Raw genomic sequence first — 15183 nt, 5'->3', positions numbered from 1 at the left:
GCTGTTCTGAGTAAGATGGGAAAAAAACACCTTTTTTTTTTATTATGATTTTATGGCTTCAGTCTTAATGCTTACATTTATATGACAGATATTTTAACATCACATTAAAAGATCTCTGTGGAGTGGTATTAGATTGAGTGGTCATTTTTGAAAAGGCCTTTAATGGACAGAATATTTTCACAAGCTAAAAGCATATCAGAAAAGTATTATTGTGTAAATGTAAGAATTTCTCTAAGGTGCCAGAAATCTAACAGCAACCCAGCTTTGATTTCAGGAGTACGAGTAACGTAGTATAGAAAATTCACAGAAAAGAGCTATTACTCATTATCAAGGGAATCTCAATGCTTTTATCCTTCAGCAAATTGTGTAATATTTCTGTTTCAACTCATTTACCTGCAGGTTCAATTGTGGCTTTAAAAAATATTCCTGAAACAAGTCATGGATAGATAACTTAATGAAGGAAAAAGAGGAGAAGATACTGACATTTCTTCAGTGATCTTGAAGGAAGAAGGTACTTATATATTAAGGTGATGATTGACATAAAAAGATAATAGCAGTATATGAAAGCCAGTAAATGAAACTAGCTATAAACTCTATGCTGTAAACCAGTTTTCTTGGCTGTCTTAAGGTAAGTGGATATTAAAAAGCTAATAAACAATGAAAAGGTAACAATGTTAAAATACTAATTAAAAATATTTTGTTTCAATCTAAAATTTGAAATACTTCCCTGCAAAAATCTATTAAAATCCTTTCTAATTCCCACTCCTTGAAAACAGCTGAAGTGTGTGTTCATTCTAAACAATGCCACGTTAGCACAGAATCTGAATTCAAGGAACTAATGTAGGGGGGAGATCTTTTTATTAACAGAGCTTCTGGCTTTCTGCAGGTTTTTGGTTGCAAAAGTACTATGTGAAGTGATCTACTTCTCTGTAACTGACCACAGAAGTTAAAGATCGCAAGCAAAAAGGCATAGTTTCTAAAATCCAAGAAAAAAAATTGCTGGAATTGATGGATATATTCAAAAAGATATTTGAGAGTATCTGTTACCTATTAAATCTTTGGTAGGAGGTCTGGAAGGAGAAGACTTTTTAAAAATACTGTTTCTAAAGGGGCATCAACGTTTCTTTAAATGGGGCTTCTTCAAAACAGATGTTGTATCTGAGCTTAAAAACAAATATTGAAGCTCATGATTGACTACAAAGAGTGTACATGCCTCTTTGTTTTAATTTCTGGCAGTCATCCTAGGCAGATGGAGAAGCAGTGAGGTTATTTCGGTATAATGTAAAATCCAGTACTTCACAAAGGGTTTTGATGTGTGTTTGAATCTTGTGGACTGGTGTTCCTCCCTCAGTTTTAGTGGGGAAAATAGAAGAGTGCTGAGTTTTCAGGTTATCCCTGGTGTCTCATTTAAATTTATAAATACTTTGAGTTTTAGCAACAGGACTTCTGATGTGGTAGCAGCTTGCTTTCTTCTCAAAGCATTACTGCTTTACAAACATGCTTTTAACTTCTGGGGAAGGTAGCATGCACAGGGTTAAAGATGAGGCTGTTTTTGTAAAGAGTATCTTAAGAGAATGGATCATTTGAAAACCAGTATTTTTTGAGTCCCACCCTATCTTTTTATTTGCTTTTTGTTTAAGTGAATAACATACTTGCATTCTCTACGCATAAAGTAAATCCTTCCTCCTGCTGTGGGAGAAGTTTGTTAATTGGGCACTTGTCTTAAAAATGAAATAATGTAAGCAATCCATCTATTAGGTGTGTTGCCCTTTGGGTTTTGCTGAGGGGTGTGTGTGTTCGTAAACACACATGTAACAAAGTGTGTTTAGCCATATAATGTGGCTACATGACTTACAGGAGTGGTTCAGATTCCTGCTGGACTAAACACCTGCGTCCAAGAAGGTCCTTGTCCTGAAATACGAACCATTTCATTTTCTGGTCTCCAGCTCTTAAAAATTATCTTCTCTGGCTTTTCCATGAACATCTCAGTTCCTATGGATGTGAAACAGAATTCACCAGCTAGGCCTTCTTTTTTCACTGCAAATATTAAAGGTTCAGAGAACAATGAGTGTAAGAACTTTTATACTTTGATAGTAGCAGCTATAGGTAAGGCTAGTTATGTTAACAGTTGCTTTTCCTTTATTTTTTGTCTGAAAAAAACCCAGATCTAGAATTGAGTGAGACCAAATGTATTAGGTGTTGCAGTTGTTTTGCCATCATGGAAGCCCTTCCTTTAGAAGGCTTGTGTTTCTGATGTCTGGGGGTGAGGGCAGGGCGAGAAGAGGTTGAGTGCCTGAACCAGACTGGTTTCAGGATGGAGAAGCTTGCTTGAAGTGGAAAGAATGTTTTCTTTGCAAAATGTTGTGGATTTGAGAAGGAACCAAGCCAGTACTGAACACAGGTCATGAATGGTTCCAGTGTAGCTTTGTAATGCCTTCCCAGAAGTCATGAGTTCCTTGGAAATGTACCCAGGCCACTGGCAGAATTTCATCAAACAGCATATGGAAAGATTAAGAGGGCAGTGGGGTCCCAGATTTTGACAGTACTCCTGAAAATGAACCTTTCAGTTCATAACACACCTGCTTCCTAAACACAATGGGCTTAAAATACAGTGAATTTGCCCCTGCTTGCTTAAAACAAGGTTTCCCACTATCAGATTGATGTTAAGGAGTGTTTTGTGGAGTTTCTTTGCTAAGTGTTATTGGTTTTCCCTTTCTCAGTACAGTTTCATGGCTTGCTCCTCAGCTGCTAAGCAGGCAGAGGCGTGCCAGTGTTTTGTTGCCCTCAGTAGTTTACTCATTGGCTTTAGCAAAAGAAAACTCTTGGTTTAATTAATAGATCTCTGTAGTGTTATACCTATTTTTTGGCATCATAGTTTACAGCTTGGAAACTATTTTTGCAAGAAATAAACTCTTTTAAACATGACCAGGCCCAGATTTAGTGTGGGGTGTTATCGCTTTTTTCCCCCTTTGTAACTGATTTATCTTAGTTTAGTAAATTCCACTTACCAGAGACCTAGCTTTCAAAAGGAACCATGCTATGGATTGGCTTTCTACTCCACTAACACTGAAAGCGATTCTCTCACCCCAGCCTGGTGGTGCTGGTTACTGAGGCTTCTTCAGACTGGACCATTTAAGACCCACTGACCTGCCTTGGGGAGCAGCAGCACCCTGATGGCAACACCTCGGGATCTTCTCCAGACCTGATCCAATCTGCCTTCTACCAGATTTTCAACAGCACTTCCAAATGAACCACCCAGCTAGCCTTTGCTTTTGGCTTTTCCATGTGCTGTGCGAGGAGGCAGAGTTCCCACTGTGGAAGGCAGCCAGTGTGACAGTGAGTAAATAAATGGAAAGGTGCTGGAAGAGCTGTGAAAAAATAGAGATAAGGAATGTTTCCATACTGTTCCTTCCAGCATCATGCAGACAGCAATTATCAAGTGATGCCATTTTCGAGATTCATGTTGCAGAAGCTGCTACAGGTGCTGTAATGAAAGTGGAGTCTGCTTGAATTCCTGGACCCTTAGGAAAGCCCATGGCAACACTATGGACCCATCAAGTCTGGAAACTGTGAACTGAGGCTGTTTTTACTAAAAAGGTAATTACTGGCCTTGATTTATGATCAAACAGAAGTTTTCAAACAGCTTCTCAATTCTGGTCCAGAAATCCATGAGCCTTATGTCATATGGAGGAAACCCAGAACACAGATTATTTTTTTTTTTATGTAGTTGTTAGCAAATGTTATTAACAAAATGAAATATTTTTGAACTAGATCCTACAGCCTCTATTTCAGCTGTAACGTAAAGACAGAGCAAAGGTGCTATGGGAAGCTTTCTGGCAAGTAAGTGGCATTCCAATCTCAGACAAGATACTAACATATTAGGCCACCTTCCTGGCAGCAGATTAGTATATGACTTTGCTGGAAGAGGTGATTGCAAAATGGATATGAAGAAGGTCTGGAGGGCAATAATTCTAAGTAGCGCTTTAGTAATGATGTCATTTAAACAAAAAAGTGATGTTAAACATTGGACAATGAACTCCTTTGGATCAAGAGCAGCACTGGGCCGCTAGCCAAGATGCAGAACTTCTACAGCAGGAGAGGTTGCACAGTGTAATAAAGAGCTCATGGAAAGTCCAAAGCATGCAAGGTCATGATGGAAAAGCCAGATTAGAATAATCCTAAGGAGTGGCAGGATAAATAACTCAGTATTTTCTATGAGTGTGAGGGCTTACTAGGAAATGGAGGGAAGGATGGTATTATAACTAGTCAAACAGTGTACTCATTCATGATCAGTCCATGTGTCTTGAGGTCTGAAGCCAAATCTTGGGGTAGCTGGAGGAGTGGAACAGCCTGATTGCTGGATCCCAGACTGATCTGGAGCTGTTCTCTTGGGGCCCAAACCAAATCCAGTTGTAGCCTGCATCCACCTTTGTTACTGAGGAAGCAGAAAGGCTGAAACAAAACAAGGGATATTGTTCTTGTGGACTTGATGATGTGATGAGCATCGGGAAACACCAAAGACATCATTTAAGAACTGTGTTGTTACAGATGTTTTCTTTATAGAATGACCCATTATGGTGCTGCGAGTGGTCTGAATTGATGGATCACTCTCAGGCTAGGGTATAAGGGTTTGCCCTTTACTAGCAAGTACGTACTGCTTTAAACGAATTCCCACTGAATTAATCTATGAATAGCTGAAGGCCTGGTCAGCTTTGTAGGAGGCTGCATGTGCCTTGCTGCTTTTTTTCCTTTTTATACTATTTGTTCCATATTCTGCTAGAGGCCAGCACAAACCTTGGGGGTGGGGGGGGTGGGGGGGGGTGGGGGCAGGGAAGAAAGGAAGGGGGCACTTGCAGCACTAAATGGCAAAAGCTCCTGTTTTGTAGGGAGATTTAGAAGTGTAACTTGGATCTCCCTAGAAACCACTTCTCTTCCCACTGTGTTCGGAGTAACTCCCAGATGTACCTTGAAGCCAGCAAATGATCTCAGGCTGTGAGATCAGATTTTGCTGAGTGTACAGGGTTAGACATGTTCATTACTCTTTCCAGAAGATCTCCTATTCAAACCGTGCATTGATATTTGATTTCCTTGGGAAATATTGGCCTTCGTGGTAGCTTTTACTGCGTTTGTGTATAGAGGCTCAGAGTTTCAACATTGTCTCCTGCCTTGCCAGTAGAAAGTTGCTTTTGTCATTGCTATTTATTCACCTGAGGCGTGGGGTTCCTGGAATTGTGTGCGCTTTCCTGGAAGAAGTGTTGAAGGGTGTAATGGCTTGTGCAGAAAGCATTCAAAGACTAAAAAGATGTCAAGGAGAGACAAAGCAGCTGGAGTTTGGGGAGAGCTCTCGGATTCCACTCTCATGATAGGTATTTCTCTGGCCGTCATTGTCTCAGGAACTCAATGTTGCTTACACCCAAAGTGTTTTGGCTTGAATAAAGGTTAATGGAAGAAACTGGCTGCTGTGCTAGCCAAAAGCAATTGGCCTTTATTGAAGGGAGTATTGCAAAAATACAGAGGATCAAACTTCTAGTTTCCATGTGGAATTAAAATTAGAGTAATGCTGTGACCATCACAATTAGGTATGAGAAGAGCAATTTAGTTGAAGCAAGGACTTACTCTGAATCTTTACACAGACCATGATACTGAACAATATTGTGAAAAATAATAGGTTTGCTTTTGTGGCTGTTTTTCAGCTTTGGGTGGGGTCCGGAGAAGGAATTGCCAGAAATCTCCAGAGCCAGTTCATTCCTGTGAGATTTCTGGTCTGATATTTTCTTGAAAACTCAAGAGGTTTGTATTAGTCTCCAGGCTCCATCTTTCTGGAGAGCTTCCCACCACTTGTGAGCCTGTGTACACGCCATTTTTCCATTTCTCTAGGGGTGAAAAAAACCCCAACCCATAGTCTGGATGATGTTGAATTTTCCTCTGAGTTTATAAATGACGTACAAAGAAGCACAATTTTTGGATAAAGCCAGTAATCTGTAATGTCTCAAAGCTTATGAAAACAAAATGTGCATGTGAAAAGAGATGTATGATAAGATGAGCTGACAGTATGTGCACGAGGAGAAGTATGAATTCTCAGTTTCCACAATCTGTGGGGTTGGTGAAACAAGCAGTTTCACAAGTGCAACTGTTTTAGGCTAATATGCCTCTTGAATTGATTCTTTTGACTTGCAGCTGTTAATAACTTTCTAGTAGTCTGGACGAGGTAGCACAGACGTTCCCTTTAGCGTGGTGAAAGCTGCAACTCAGATATTTTTGAGTCATATCTGTGTGCTTTCAGGCCTCAGCAGGGAGAGACTTCTGCGTGCGAATAGCTGAGTATTTAACATTGTTATCTAACCAAATGTGAATGAGGGCTCAGCTGCCTGGCTCTGTGCTATTATTTCTGTTTGAAAATTCAACTTCATATTGTATGAGATCTCTCTTTTGAGAGAGACAAAGTGCTCCTGGCTTCTGAGGACGATACCTGTCCTTGCCCACCCCCAGAGCGTGGGCCCAGTGAACATCTCCGTCTATTCATTCCTATGACAGCCATAATTATCTTTGACAGAAAGCCTATGGAATGCCTCAGGCAAACACTGGAAAGGGGACAGCAGTGTGGAGAATATACTGCCTTGTGATATAATGGGGTCTGTCTAGAAGATACTGGGTTTGTCATTCTTGAGGAGCTGGCATCCTTTTGTGGTCAAGATTTTGGGAACAATTAATGAAGGCATAAAAGATAGTTTCCAGGAATAAGATTCATTCTTCTTTGCTTGAAATCTAGCAGAAGTTATTAATCAGCTGAAGCGGGGTATAAGCAAAAAAGGTCGAGACAATGTTCTGCACTACCACCATCATAAGAAGAAGAATGATTTTTGTGGAATACTAAGGTTCTGATATAATAATAAACCCATTTTCTTTTTTCATATTCAGGATTCTCATTTTACATATGGATAATGAGACCACTTTAGAGAACAGCTTTGACAATCTGCTGGTGCTTCCTGTATCTTTGTGCCCTTCATGAATGTCCTAGTCATTCTGATTCCATGGCAATCGAAGAAAGCATGTATACTTGAATAATTTTCATTGTAATTCATAAAGGCTTGTTTCTGCATTTCCCTTGTATAAGAAAAATTCATATTTCTGCATGCAAGTGTTAAACTACTCATATGAAAGCTGAATGTGTGTGTAGCCTCTTCCTGAGATGAGACAAAGAGTGACATTTAGTGACTGACTTCTTTTCCCCCTTTCTCAGTTCCATCCAGTATGTTTAAGAGTTGAGTTTGGAAAAAACAATGGTCAGGCTTCTGACCTAATGCTTTCAGCATCCCCACAGCCAGTGAAGATGTGAGGGGGAATTAATACAGAGTGTTCTATCCTTTTTTCCCCTCCGTACAAGTTAACTCTGATTTTCAGTAGCGAAAAAGTTTGTGTCTCCTGCAAACAGCTGACTGCAAATTACTTTTTTACAGAGTACCTCAACAGTGGTCTTTTGATCACTGGTGTCCTGAAAAGACCTGATGGCTTGGTGCTGGTTTTGCTTATTTCCAGCTGTTAAATCACACTAGATATCTTCCTTCTGGTTTTTGGTGTGTTGTTTGTTTTATTTTAATGTAAGCGGTAGAGCTAATTGCTATGGAAAGGTTATGTTAAAAAGAGAAAATGGCAAGGAAAAAATGGCCCCTGTTGCAGTTGGTAAGAGAGGAAGTGTCAAGAGAACTACCATTAATCTTGAATCAACACTTATTAAAAAGCTACACTTTTTGCTGCATGTATCCAGGAGACCTGAACAAGTCTGCTTAATATAACTTCTGGAATGGAAAATTTCTTGATGTTCCCTTGAGATGTCCGCAGAAAGGACAGCTTTGTGGTCTGTCTGAACGCAGTTATTAGAACTACTGGTCCAGTTTGTTGGGAAAGGTAACTTACCACTTCATACTGCTGAGGCAGAATAAACTGTGAAGTTCAAATTTTCTCTGTGGGTATTTGGGATGTGACCATAGAAAGCACAGTTCTGTCTCCCATGAATGGATGCTAACCATTCCTTGGCTCTCTCTATAAACAGCAAGGTTTTCTCTGGAGTCCTAAGCCAAATGTTTCCCTTTTTCTCTGCTGTTCTGCACTCTGTTATGTATTTGGCTGTGCTCTCTGTCCCAAAGGTGTCTATGTTCTGGTGGTATTAGGTATGAATAGATTGTCAAGTTCCTTGGGATCCTCCTTGCTGAAAGGAACGATGGAAACTTAATCTTTTTTTGAAGCTGCATGTCAAAAGGCTAATGGCATGTGCCAACTTGTGGCTGGAAAGCAGTAATTTGAGGACAGCAAATACTCATCTATGTAATACTTGTATATGTGATACAGAAATAGTATTATTCATACAGTATGTGCATTTATGTATAGCTACCGAACTAATCATGTGCAGACAGCTCCAGCAACGTATCAGAGTAGATTTCCAGGGTCCCTCAGGTTCAGTATTCTGCCTATGAAGGGGTCAATGCCAGATGTTTCTTTTGAGTTAATAAGTCTTGGTCCGTGATCAAAACCAAGTCAGTGCTCCCTAAGAGAGGTCCCTAGACTATTAAAAAGTGTACGTGTTGTCTGCCCACCTACATGTGTGATCTCAGAGCACTGAGCACTTCCAGTCCCTTCTGTAATGAGACAATTCCTGTTTACACTCTTGCTGAAGACCCCTAGATTACACAATAAGGTTTGACCATGGAGGTGAATTATATACATCATTTAGGGGAAAAGAAAAACCAGTCTGCTAAGAAAAGCTTTTGTTTTTAAGGTTTGCCATACCTAAGAGTTTGGGGAAGTGACTTAGTGCATACTAAGCAATGAGTGAAAAGCAATCAGTAAAACTGTTATTGTCATTATGACTCTGGGAGGTGTCTTTTAGTAGCAAAAATCAAAAAGGGAGACCATGGCCAAAGCAGTTTTACTGAAAAAACCTGCATACTCTAACGATACTCCCACCAATAATTCCCAGCAAGACATGATGGCTTAACCATCACATCAGTTTGCTTCTCTCTTGGTCAAAACAGCCTTCAGTCTTCTCCTTTTTTCCAGTACAATTCAGTTAATTATTCCCAGTTCCCTCAACAAGTCTGAGCTCCCACTGGTTCCTGGAGCAATAGTAGCTCATTGTTGCAAATGAGCTTAATCCAGTGTTAGAAGTCTTTATTGTCCCTAATAGAAAATGGCATGAATAGTAAAGGAAAAAATGTGAGATGTTTCCTGTAAGGTTTTAACAACCCTTCTGGGTGTATGATTACGACATATGCTGGGGAACAGTTTTGAGCCGGGTGGCGGTGGGGAGAAGGAGCTCTGGCAGCATTTTAAACCCCCATCTGTACGCCTCATTACAGCGAGCTGCTTGAGAGGACGGAAAGGATGGGAGACAGCTCTTCTTGATCTGAACGTGCTGCTGCTTTTCAGCCCCTTGGGCTTCTCTTTCGTTATGGTTTGTCTTTGGCAGGCTTAAATGAGAGGTAAGGCAAAGCTGAATGAGGACCAACACGAAATCTGTGGGCCCTTTGATTGGCCTTCTGCCCTCAGTTTTGAACAAAGCATTTCAGTTCCAGGTGTCTTAGTTCTCTTCAGGCAGGATTATGTTGACACAATGTCTCAGGCATTTTGGAAGGGGTCAGCTTATCAGTGTGGAACCCTGGAGTGTGGAATATTTGACAGTGCTGTGACCTTTCTAGAGACAACATATTGGAGTATTAAAACTCATTGAGCCACTGGGAAGTTTTGGGCTATATTTTAAATGAAGAACAACGTTCAATGTGATCTTTTAGCCCTGTCTCAGGATAGACCTTGGACCTATATTGTGTCTTTGTCACCAGTCCTGTCACTGGCCTTGTCTCCTGCTGATCCTGAGTCAAGTCCCTGGATGGACCTACTGGTAACCAAGTAATCAAGTAATCTAGATGACCTGAACAGTCTAGGCTAGCCTCATTCATACTTCCTGCTGCTCTCTGAGTATTGGAAGTGCACTATCACATCTGTGATGAAACTGAACAGTGTTCTTGCCATGCACTTAGACACTTTTTATGGCCTATAGTTGCTGGATATTTTCTTCTCTTGTAAAAGTACAGCCTTTCTTGCTGATGCTTCTCAGAGTTCCTGTGTCATCGTGTGTTGTTCTCTTAGCCAGTGTGGGCAGAATATGTCACTTCCAGGAAGATCAGCCACTTAGCGTGGTGGTAAGGCTGCCCAGACAATATGTAGTATCGCTTAGTTTAGATGAATGTCTGTATGCTTTTTTTTATTTTAGTATCTTTCCCTGCCAATGTTTGTGAATGAAGATTCCCCTTCTTCAGAGAAGAAAGACGGTTTAGTTATTACAGTGCTGGCATGAGCTTTGGGCTTCCAGGTTCAATTTACTTGCATGGTGTGACCCAGCTCAAGCTTCAGAGTGATTCAGTTCCATGTCTGTAGAGCAGGATTCTTTCTTCCTCAGAAGAATAATGTGGCAATAAAAAGTCAGGCCATTTAACTCTCTCATGGTTGCTACAAATGGTTATCTTGTTGGGAGTCTCGTTAGAAAGATGAAGAAACAAAAAACCTTGTAGGACAGGAGCTGCTTCCGATTCTTACCGGTAGGTCAGGTCCAGAGGTGCAGGGAGTCTGTCCTGATGGTTTAGAAATTTTTGGACTAGCATCTTTATTTTCCCTCTATTTTTGGTTGGGGGTTAGGAGCTAAGGATAAAACAAAGAGTTTGAATGTGTTCTTGGCTCATCAATGTCTTTTTTTGTGGGATTCCTCCCTCAGACTTTGGAAGGCATCTCTGTGCCTTTTTTCAGAAACCAGTTTGCAGCTATTTTTGTACACGAATGTTATGGTGTTTGTGTTTTGTTGCATTCAGAACTCCAAGAAAATGCCCAGGATAAAAATGATGTTCCCTTGAAAGCCAGCTTTTCATATGCAGTAAGTGTACAAGTCATCAAATTTCTAGTAGCGTTGAAGGAACAAGCAGGAAAGTTGGACCCTCTGGAACTCTAAGCTTATTTCAAGGGGCGCCATGCTTCTGTGGTGGAAGGCAGTAGCTTCCTTGCAGGAGACGTCCTTATCACAATGTGCCAACTGCTGTGATATCGTGGTTACGGCCCAGCGTTATGTCATTCTGCCTGTTGCCACAGCAAGTTGTGTGACTTGTGTTTTTAGCTCATGTAAATGGCTTTATTAACATTAGTCACATTCCCTTAGTAGGGTAGAAAACAAGAAGAATGAATGGTAAAGTTAGCGTCATGCACAACAGAGCCATGTCCATTTATTTTGCGGGTTGGATTCTCTGACATTGCAGTTTGTCATTGATTAAATGAAAAAAAACATCAAAATACTTACAAAAGGTCTTCTTCAATGCTTGCTTTCCTGAGGAATTCAAAGTTAGAGACATAAACCAGACTGCAGCAAGTTGTAACTCTTCAAACATGCAACAAACCACAACCTATAATGGATTATTCCATCTTGCAATGAATGAGGTATATGGGGAGGGGATAGGAATGTTCTTACCTATTGACTGATGGATTTTGTGTGTAATATTTGCATTAGGTGTTTGTGTCAAGTAACGAATCTGTCTCCCATAAAGCATTGGTGCTATTCTTTACATTATTTAGTTTTGTTACTTCAGCACTGCAAATAGCTCTAATTAGGTCATTTAGGAATCCTGTTTGTTGAGATTGTGTTTTAGCAACGGATGAAATAAGTATTTGTACATAATCAAGCTGTAAAATCATGTTTTGCAGACTTTTGAAAGTAGGTTTGTTGTTTCGTCTGGAAGGACATAGTAGAAAGGTAGGACAAGGCTGAAGATTCTGCTGGCAGCTAAGCCTCAGACTTCAGCATCCAGTCCTTCTCACAGGGTGTATCTTTGGAATTGGCAAACGTTAGACAATAGCATTCAAAATAAGTACAAGCTGAAAAAAACTGCTGTGAAATTCTGATGTATTGGGCTTCTTACGGATCTACTCATGAGTGAAATGTTTGTTCAACTTCAGTTATAATCTAGCAGTTCACCACAATAGATGATGTGTCTTCTGAGTCATAGTTTATGTATTGTGACAATTAAGAAAAAACACAACTGATGAAGATTTAGTTGAGACTTCAGGATTTTTATTTCTCTTAGAACTAACTGCTGACAGTCTGCAATGACTATGATCGTTTTTCGTCTCCACATTGCTATACTGGTTGTATAAAACTTGGAAGCTGCATACATTACCAGGCTTTTACAAAAGTATAGAATTGAAACACAAGTTTTCAAATACATAGTGCTAGGTCAAAGAAGGGAGTAATCTGCTCTTTGAGTCCACGGTGAATAAGAAAAGAGGCAAAATAGCATAAATAGCATCCCTTGGAAACATTTTCTAGCAGTGGGAATATAAAACATTGGAAGGCTGCTTAGGGTGGTTGTGGGGTCTCAATTGCTGGAAGTATTTAAGAACAGGGTAGAGAAGTATTTGTGAAGAGTGCTATTAGTACTTTTGATCCTGTATTGGGAGGAAAAGGCGACTTTTTTTAAAAAGTCCTCACTGCTCATCTTTTATATACTTTGGTTTCTTACAACCATAAATATATAAGAAACATTGTAAAACACTTAGCATACCATTTCAGAGGGTGTAGATGTTTTTCACTTATTTTTAGAACTTGACCTTACAAGACTGAAAAATAACTTTTTCCTTCTGACTTTTGTCCTTCACTTGGCAAAGATTAGTTAAAAACACAGAGATGGAAAGTATTTTAACTTTAAACTAGTATGAGCTTTTCTTTTTGTTGTTTGTTTGTGTGCTTGTTTCATTTGTGATGTCAACTCCAGTCAGGGAAAAAGGTGTAACTAACCTGGCACTGCACAGAGTGCAAAAAAACTTTAACACTGAAGCCCAAATAAACACTATCTGCTGCTCACCTTTTTTTTTATTTATTTTTTTTCAAATCAGTAATGCTTAAAAAATGATATTGACAAATCTGGAAGATGTTTCCCCATCAAATAACAAGTTCAAATAAATCAGGTACTTTTGAATTTGTCCTTTTCAGACAGACACAGGCATCCAGAAATAATGAACCAAACACTTTCTGATCTGCTACTATGTGTTTAAGCTGTGTTAAAGTAGTGATTTACAGGGATTTCTAGCCCCCAGATCTGAATATAGAAAGGTATAAAATGAGTCCAAAGATAATAAAGGTAGGAATGACCTCACCTTGTGGAGACACCATGTCTTGCTCAACTACAGAAAGCTCTGTAGAAACTAGCTACATTTTAATTTGTACAGTTATTTTGCTACTGTCAATGAAATGGAAATGATCCCAGAAACTGTTGCAGACTAACGAGAAATGGCTTTGGGTTTCTAGAATAATGTAAAGACTTACTGATCGGTGCCTTAATATGCAGAAGACCTGTTTGTTCAGATACATAAAATTAGTGTAATGCAGATTTAATATGCTTTGGTTCATTTCATTTAGAATAAGTCAGCAGTAATAACAAGCAGTACTCTGTCACCATGCTGCCCTACACTAACTGTTGCTGAGGGAAATGAATGTCATTTCTTAGCAGTGAACATTCCTGACTTTACTGAGTTTGAGAACTTGCATCTTTTAAGTACATACTCACAGTTTCCCCTCTTGTGCTGTAACACCTCAGCTAACTGCAAAGTTACTTACAAGTAACGTGCGCTGCCTGTGAGCCAGTTTAATGTACTCTCCAGCCTCCACTAATAAATTTATTATTAGTGACTCTCCTGCAGAGGAGAACAGAGATGGTGACGTACTTGTAGATCATCCACTTTGCAGATTGTCCACATTACCAAAGTCCTCTTTTTCTCATCCCTGTGGAGAGATCCAGGTTTGCTGCTAGTAGCCCTGAATGTTTTAATTACTTTGGGGACTTGCAGCTTGTCAATACAAGGTATTCTTCAGAAGAAAGGGGTTCACTCTTTGCCTTTGCAGTGACTTCAGGAGCTTGGGACATTTCTTTTTTTTAACATCAGTTATTTGGATTCCTTCAGTTCATAGTAAACCCAAAGAAAATTACCTAACTTCTCTATAATAATGGTTTTGATGAGTTCATTTGGATGTTAAATAATAGGCATATTAGAAAATATAATGAATTTTACACACAATGTGATCACCAGTTTATAGTATTACAAAAGGGCATGTGATTCTGGCAGCTGAAAGTGTTCAGAAAAACACTGAACTCTGTACCAAGGAAGCAGGACTTTTCTGGATAGTGTTTGAGAGCTCTTCCTAGGTACAAATACTGCTCCCTTGCTGGTTGGGGGTCACATTGTTTTACAAGCCAATTTCATGTGGCCTCAGAAATGGTTGTTTCTAGTCAGCCTACAATTTCTTATCAAAAACTGGCAGGTTTTTGGCCCCTGAAAACTTAGAAACACAGAAGTATCCAGTTAGCTGGATACTGGACTTTCAAGCAACTTTTTTATTAGGTGTCTGACTTCAAGGGTTGTTTTCTTTTATGTGGGTTTGTTTGGGTTTATGTCCTGATAGCACTGAGTAATACTTTGCTTAGATAGCAGAAAACATCATTACTGCTCATACATATTTTATTTGCCTTATATTGAATAGTTCCTTTTTTTGTTTCCGTTTCTATTTTTGTAGTACTAGATTTTGATTATCTCATCGTTCTATATGGACATATATTTCTCCATACAAAGCAAAGATGATGTCAGTTGTTTCCGAGGTGACCTCACAAGTGACCCTTGTCCATTCTTCATTCCATTTGAGTTACATTTCTTTCTTTCTCGAGTTTTATTACTTCTCCCTACTTGAAAAAAAAAAAACAAACCCACCAGATTTTTTTTTTTACATAGCTGGCAAGAACCTTCCTTTATTAACGACCTATCAGGCTTCTGTTGAAGTAATATGCTTTTTCCTTAAAACTCTCTGCTACCATAACAGGTACTAATGGGCTTCCTTGCTTGCCATCTATCAGGGTCCTGGACTGAGCAGTCTGGGAAGTCTGAATGCCTCTCTCACCCCTTGCCAACAGCATCTTCAAACATCAGCTGGATGGACATCAACTGTCACTGTTTCAGGTGAAAGGCTTGGTCTCTGTGGGATGTGTGACAGGGCATTTTTCATTCACTCCCCATTTGTTGCTATAAAATAAAATTTGTAAATAATATTTCCCAGAACATCACTGCAAAAACCAGTGTATTTTATCTTTAATATAATCGGTTGCC

At 39.6% G+C, this 15183-nt stretch overlaps 1 protein-coding gene across 4 annotated transcripts in view; it reads left to right on the top strand.

The window, feature by feature from the left end:
- The window catches only part of LOC121086183 (cartilage oligomeric matrix protein), a 37468-nt gene that overhangs the window by 4778 nt on the left and 17507 nt on the right, over nucleotides 1-15183 (top strand). For 3 of the 4 annotated variants that reach the window (XM_040589562.1, XM_040589558.1, XM_040589561.1), the window contains exons 3-4: nucleotides 400-511; nucleotides 6919-15036. The gene's annotated coding sequence lies outside the window, so the exon portion shown is untranslated. The remainder of the gene's footprint in view (nucleotides 1-399; nucleotides 512-6918; nucleotides 15037-15183) is intronic. The other variant, XM_040589559.1, reaches the window with a different exon arrangement.

The sequence above is a fragment of the Falco naumanni genome, chromosome 4 (assembly GCF_017639655.2).
Source record: "Falco naumanni isolate bFalNau1 chromosome 4, bFalNau1.pat, whole genome shotgun sequence".
NCBI lineage: Eukaryota > Metazoa > Chordata > Aves > Falconiformes > Falconidae > Falco > Falco naumanni.
Note: the sequence above shows the minus strand (reverse complement) of the source record. Positions and strands in the feature narration are given on the sequence as shown.